The 6,914-nt window shown below is 34.8% G+C and overlaps 1 protein-coding gene across 3 annotated transcripts in view; it reads left to right on the forward strand.

Annotated features, from left to right (window-relative positions):
• The window catches only part of Diaph2 (diaphanous related formin 2), a 678,308-nt gene that overhangs the window by 548,099 nt on the left and 123,295 nt on the right, over nucleotides 1-6,914 (forward strand). The gene's annotated exons all lie outside the window — the stretch shown is intronic.

Genomic DNA, 6,914 nt, shown 5'->3' on the forward strand with positions numbered 1-6,914 from the left:
CACACACACACACACACACACACACACACACTCACTCACACAAGGAGCATCACGGGCAAATAAGAAAGCATTCCCAACTACTGCCTCTGGTCCATTAAATTGAATGTACACCATTTTTGTTTAGAGAATTGTCCTAGCTTGCGGTGATAAAACACCATGATCAAATGGAATTTGGGAAGGAGGTTTATTTTAATTTAAAAGATACAGTGAGTCATCAGTGGAAGCCAAAACTGAAACTCAACGCAGGAACCTAGAGCCCGGGCAAGTGGTACCTACCATAGGTGGCTGAAACCTCATATCAATTAGCAATCAAGAAAATATCCCACAAACATGACCACAGGCAAATCTGACTATGTAGAAATCTGCCAATTCTGACTCTTATCAAATTACATTGGCCTATGCCCACTTGACAGCTGAAGAATTGTAAGATATTTGAAGGTAGACTCTCATATCACAAATGTTACTAAAAATAAACTACACAGAGGTAACAGATACCTACTTGGTTTATGCTGATACCCAGAGTGAATAGTAACCCAAATCACAGGCTTTGCTGATATCAAGCTCAGGGAAATGAGGCCTAAATATTCATTAATTTGTTGTACATGTGTTCTGTGAAAGGTACTATGCTAGACATGATAGAAGATGCAGAAATAATTAAGATAAGATTCCCTTAGTTACAAAACCCTTGTATCTTATTTGAAAGATAAAAAGCACAGAAAGACTACAGAATAATTCAAAAGATAGTAGGTATTAAGCAAGAGGTGTTATGTGAGTTCCAAGGAAGAAGATAGCATGCCTTATTGGATATGCCAGAAAATAATCATAGAAGAAAAAAATACTGAAGAATGAGTAAGGGTTTTAGTCATGGGATTTGGAGGTGAGGGTCATGGTTGTCGTAAAATGAAATGTCATAAAGAAAAACATAGAGACAAAAAAAAAAACCCCAATAAGCCTTTTTCACAAAAGCAAACAATGTAGCATAGAAGCAAATAAGATATAAAAAGCATAAAGATGTTAAGATAACTCTGAAAAAAGTCAGTTAATGGCACATCATGAAATACTGGGGTCAGAGACTAATGTATTAACATTAGACAGTGGGGAGCTAAGGTTTTGTTGTTGTTGTTGTTGTTTTTTTTTTAAGTGATAGGAACATCAGTGGTGTGTATCAGATGATGTAAGCTACAGCATGGGATACATGTAACTCTTTTAGACATATGCAGAGACTTGCCTCTTTAAGTGCTTTATATTGATTTTCTGAAGAGTATGCCCACTCAGGAGCTGAAGAGATGGCTCAGTTAGTAATGTGGTTACTGTGCAAGCATAAGCTTAGATCCCTAACACCCATGTAAAAGCTACATGGGGTAGCTCGTCCCTATAAATTTAGAGGTGAAGAGATGGAGACAGGAGGATCTGAGACTTGCTGGGCAGCTGGTCTAGCTGAACTGGCTAAGTGAACTCCAGATTCAGTTAGAGACCTTGTCTAGGGCAGGTGAAATGATTCCATTGGGTATGGGGAACTCAGTCAAGCCTGAAAAGTTGAGTTCAATCACTAAGACCTTCATGAAGGAGGAAGAAAACTGCTGCATACAAGTTGTCCTTTGAACGCCACACTTGGGCTGTGGCATTCATGAACAATGTAAACACACAAAATAAGTAGGTAAAATGTTAAAGAATTTGTAAATAGAAAAGAGATATCCTACCCATCACCCCTTAAAACAAAACCAAAACCAAAAACAGACATGGAGAGTATTGAGGATGACACCCTATTATTGACTTCTGGCCTCCATAAGTGCACATTAGAGATGCAGGTGTGCATGCGCACATACACACAAACAGGCACAGACAGACACACTTCTCCAAACATATACCCATGCAAATAAAATAAATGAAAATTTAATAGAATATGTGTTTAATATTGTAACAGCATTGAGAAGAAATATTGAAGCTCTAGATCCAGATACTATGACTTCAGCTGGAGAGTTATTAAATGTCTCCTTAGTGCCATATGTAGGTTTAGGTACTGCAGTAGTAAAACCAAAGCAGTTATTTGACTTGAGGAGCTCCCGTACTTTTGGGGAAAACAAGAATGTCAAGTATGTGATTAAATTATAATGTAGTCTTTTGTAATTAAAATAGAAATAATGCATAGTCAAAGCAATTTCCCTTAACTTCTATCATTTCTCCTTGGTGATCTTAGAAAACAGTTTTTTTCCTCAATTTAGTGCATAAAAGAACCACCTTGCTTTCCATTAATAATTAAGTTATCAACTAAAATGTGCTTAATCTTTTATTGGCTCTCTTTGTTATATCCTTTGTTACCACTTAATTTCAGTATGTTTATAATTCACTTTGGAGAGGATTACCATCAATATTCCTGATGTTATACTGTTAAGGTCAGGCATAAGCTTCAGAGAAAAAAAGAAGAACATAGAAAAAGATATCATAAAAATGAAAAAAAATATATTTAAAATACAAATATATAACTCCAATTTTTTTCTACTAAACAGAAATCCAGTCAAACCAATGCCTTCTTTCCTTGTCCATTGTAAATAAACATAAGGGTGTCTCTGCAAGAGTTATCTAATATAGCTATTTTGCTTATAACTAGATTTTAATATGTAATTTTGACATTAATAATGCAAGAGAAACATTGTGAAGAAATGAAACAGAAGAAGAGACTGTGTTTTGGCTTCAGAATTACATTGGACTACCAAGAAAACTACATTGGAAAGAAGAAGAATCTCAGGAAATATTCATTCCTGATTTTGATATATTAACAAGGCCACAGTGTAAATGAGAAGCTTTAATTTGCCATTTGAGACTAGACAGGAGACAAGAGAAAATATTATATACAGTGGAGAATTGAAACCAACTCCAAATGTTCAAAAGGTATTATTCTAAATAGAGCTCACATTTCTCCAGTCCTCTCTGCTTCACATAAACACAAGAACTTTTGCTGGCTCTGTCTCCCTCTATACACTCAGCACTTTAGCTATGGGAATGGGTCTCAGAAGCATTTCTTGAAGTTCTCAGGAGCCACTTCATAAACAAAATCGAAGCATGCACTACCCTTTCCCTCGTAACACGCACCCCATGCCAGTTGCTTACTCTAGCAACTGGGACTCATATGTCTTCATGATATCAGAACTTCATGGTTGTCATAGATAAAGTGAAAGCAGGATGCCTCTCTATATATAATTGTACTCCACTCTTGTACCATGTAGCACTGCTTATGCCTCATAGCCATACACAATTTTAAATCACAGCCCTTCTCATCAGATGTTACTCTGTTAGGCAAATTCTAAAGAGAAGTCTGTGATAGATCCCAGGTAGCACTTAGGAGCACCCTCATTCCTTGATAACTAAATTCTTTGACAATGTTGTTCCTTGGTTTAGTATTGCTAGGTTAAGATCGCCAACTATTCTAAGCTCTTTTGCACTCAAGATGACCTCTCTGCTATGAAATTCATCAGTTTCTATTTTATAAATAGTAGATAGTATATTATCCTACCAAACCCTGTTTAGTATATAGCATACTTATTATCTTGTACTTTATGTTGAAGTTCTGATAAATAAAGGTAATAAAACCAACTAGGAAAACAACAGTATAACATTCACCCAAATAATATTTAATAGGCAGTTACTACCAACCATCCAGTAGGATTAGGCTCTTGGAATACATACCACAAGATGGAAACTGAGCCTGTGGCGGCATTTTAGTTTTAGGTCATCACAATGATTTTGAAACCATTTTAAACTATAGTAACACCCCACTAAATTAAAATAAAAAGATATAACTATCAGGAATTTATTGGTAACTTTAAAAACTCTTTTAAGAATATGTTAAAGGGGCAGAACAGGTGTGGGGTAGGGATTTGAGATAGGCTAGATTTCAGATTGCAATGAGCTCCAAAATGCTATTAACTTTTAAGACCGAGTACTTGAGATTTGGGTTTTTTTAATCACCCCATGTAAATTGTAGATAAATATATACCTATATTTATTGTGTAATATTTGCTTTTCTTGACTTCCCTTTATTTCAGTTCTCAATGAAAATTACATTTTCCTTTTGGAACACACATACTCATGTATTGATTACTAAGATTTTGGTTTGCATTAAAGAAGCAAGGAATAAAGGATTGCTGTGTGGTCTATTCTTGAGCATTCTATGACCACTAGTAAAGAAGTTGATCACAAATCCTTTCTGCCTGATTTATATGCAAAACTACTAAGCATACACTGATGATATTCTCTACAGAAATTTCATTTTTGCTTGACTTTTAGAAATAGAAATGTACATCACTCTGAATGGAATTCCATGAAAGCAGAGTATATTTTATGGGGCAACTTGAATGTCCTCTGTATGATACCTTCATATGACCTTCCTATTCAGTAATGTTTAATCTTGACAAGTGAAGAAAAACAGTGAAGTTCTAATTAAAAATGGATATAACTGTATGCCATCACTCTTACGTCCACTGTATTTGAATTTGACTGACACCTCTTTCTCATCTTCAAATCACAGTTTGTTACGTAAGAGTCTTAATTACGTTTAAAACAATGAAAATTAGAATGACTGTTGCAGCCTTTTGTTTCGGCTTTACTGTCTTCTCATCAGTGTTTGCTAGTCTGCCCTCTAAGTCCAAGAAGCAAGCTTCAGCAGTGGTGAGCCTTTAGAGATGACATTAAGCAATTAATTCTGTTTTCAGAGTTCTCCCTAAATTACTCAGGAGAACAGCCCTTTCTGACGTTTAAAGGGTTTTAATCTAGTATGTCGGAGCAGTCTAAGGATTTAAACTGTTTGTTTGAAAGGCCTTCTGGAATCCAAGATGGTATTTTCCCTTTCCACTTGGGAAGGTTTTAACTTGAGATTTTTAGATTTAGTAGCCTGATCTCTTGTTTGTCTAGCATAGATGTGGTACACTGTAGGTAAGCAATACAGTATCTCTGGGCAGTGAACAAGGAACTTTTTTCATATATTATTTACAACTCTGTAGTGTTTTGAGAAAGGCAAGGAACATCCTGGACACAAAGAATGAAACACAAAACAAAAAAAAGTATATGATTTTCATATAGTTGTTAAGAAAAGTGATACTACTGTGCATGAATTTCTTCTATATTGAAACATTATAATAATTACTAGATCATTAATAAATATATAACTGTTCCACAAATAAATGTTTACTTTGGTTCCTAATAAAGTGATTGATAGATTATCTTCAAATGTGTAACTACCCTATATTTAAGCAATATGATTCTATGTGGATAATCTAGTATGTATTTTACATGTTTGAGACAATATGTCAATTGTATATATCAGTAATACCTGAAGTGACAGGCTCATTAAAATGATAGTACTTTATACATAATATTTTTATATATAACTTTGTCAACATATCAATAGGTGATTAGGACCAACCATAAGCATTCTTGTATTGAAAGGTGGGGGGGAGATGTTTTAAGAAAACTTCTACCATGTATGTGTAGATTTTTATCTTTTGTGCAAATTTTAATTAACTCTTATTCATCAATTGCAAGCATTAAAAGAGTTGGCTAATGTTCCAAAGAACCCTAATGTGGACGACCTGGTAGCTGTTCATACTTATTGATAAAATATAACAGATTAGTTAGTAATGGGCCAAAAAGAAAATAAATTTAAAAATATGATTCCAAAATAGTGAGAATTTTAGGAATCTCTATCACAAATAATAAAATGTTGGATTTCAGGTAGAATGTTAAAGGACACATGAAAAGACTAATGTCCCCATCTAACAATCTGAATTTTTATTTTCAGTTATCATGTATTGATTAATTTCATGTCTTATGCAGAATTAAAACTTCCTAGTAGGGTAAGGTGCAAGGCAAGTTGAAGTCTGCACAGATCTTTGTATTCTGCATTTTCCTATGATTCCACATTCTTCCCTTTACGTTCCCTCTGCTGTATACACCTGGGTCCCTTGGACAACTCTTCCTTCCTTCTCAGAGTCTGTGGTAGAACATTTCTGTTACTCTCAGTTGCTCAGTCTTTCACGAACCCCTTCCTTGTCTTCATTTTCTCAATCTGATAGTCTACACAGTGACCAGGGGTTCAAAGAAATAGGAAAACTCAGAGGAATCTAGTTGCACTAGCATTGTTTGTTCAGCCTTTGGATAGAGAGGTGAGACTGACAATATGTATTATTTTAAATAAACCTTCTCTTGCTTTCTGCATAATTATCCTGTGGGTGGCAGAAAGGAGGCAATAAAGGATGTTTGAAAGAAATAGAGAAAAACTCCTGGACAGAACTCTTAGCTCTTGTCAATCTTCATATTTTGACCTTATGATCACTGGAAATTCTTGTGAAAGTAAATAAAGCATCTTGTAAATAATCAGATTGTTGCACTATGATATCCATGATTAATATAAACATTTACAGAATGGCTACTACTTTGTTCTATAAAAATCACACACCTACACCACATAAACACTACCTTAAAAGGGAAAGACAGAAACTTACCATTCAAAATACACAGGCATTTATGGGTTGGCAGATATTCATGTATTCAGTGAAAAGAAAGATGTTCTAGATTTCAATGAGCAAGTGGGTAACTTTATCATTTTACTTTTGTCTCTCACAAGTCATCCAAATAAAATGGTAATTCTTCCTGGGATAGGTCATAATTAAATTCTATTCTAAGGAGAAGTCTTTATTACTAGGTATATAAAACAAAATTTGTAAAAAAAAGTATGCCCCTTATAAGATAATTAATATGTTCAGATTTTTCTGATATTTAGAAAGCAAATACCTTTTTTCATTTCTTCTTTTCCTCCTCCTCTTTTTCTTTTCCTCTTCCTCTTTTTCTTCCTCTTCTTCCTCCTCTTGCTCCTGACCCTTATCTTCCTCCTCCTCCTCCTCCTCCTCCTCCTCCTCCTC

The sequence above is a fragment of the Mus caroli genome, chromosome X (assembly GCF_900094665.2).
Source record: "Mus caroli chromosome X, CAROLI_EIJ_v1.1, whole genome shotgun sequence".
Lineage (NCBI taxonomy): Eukaryota > Metazoa > Chordata > Mammalia > Rodentia > Muridae > Mus > Mus caroli.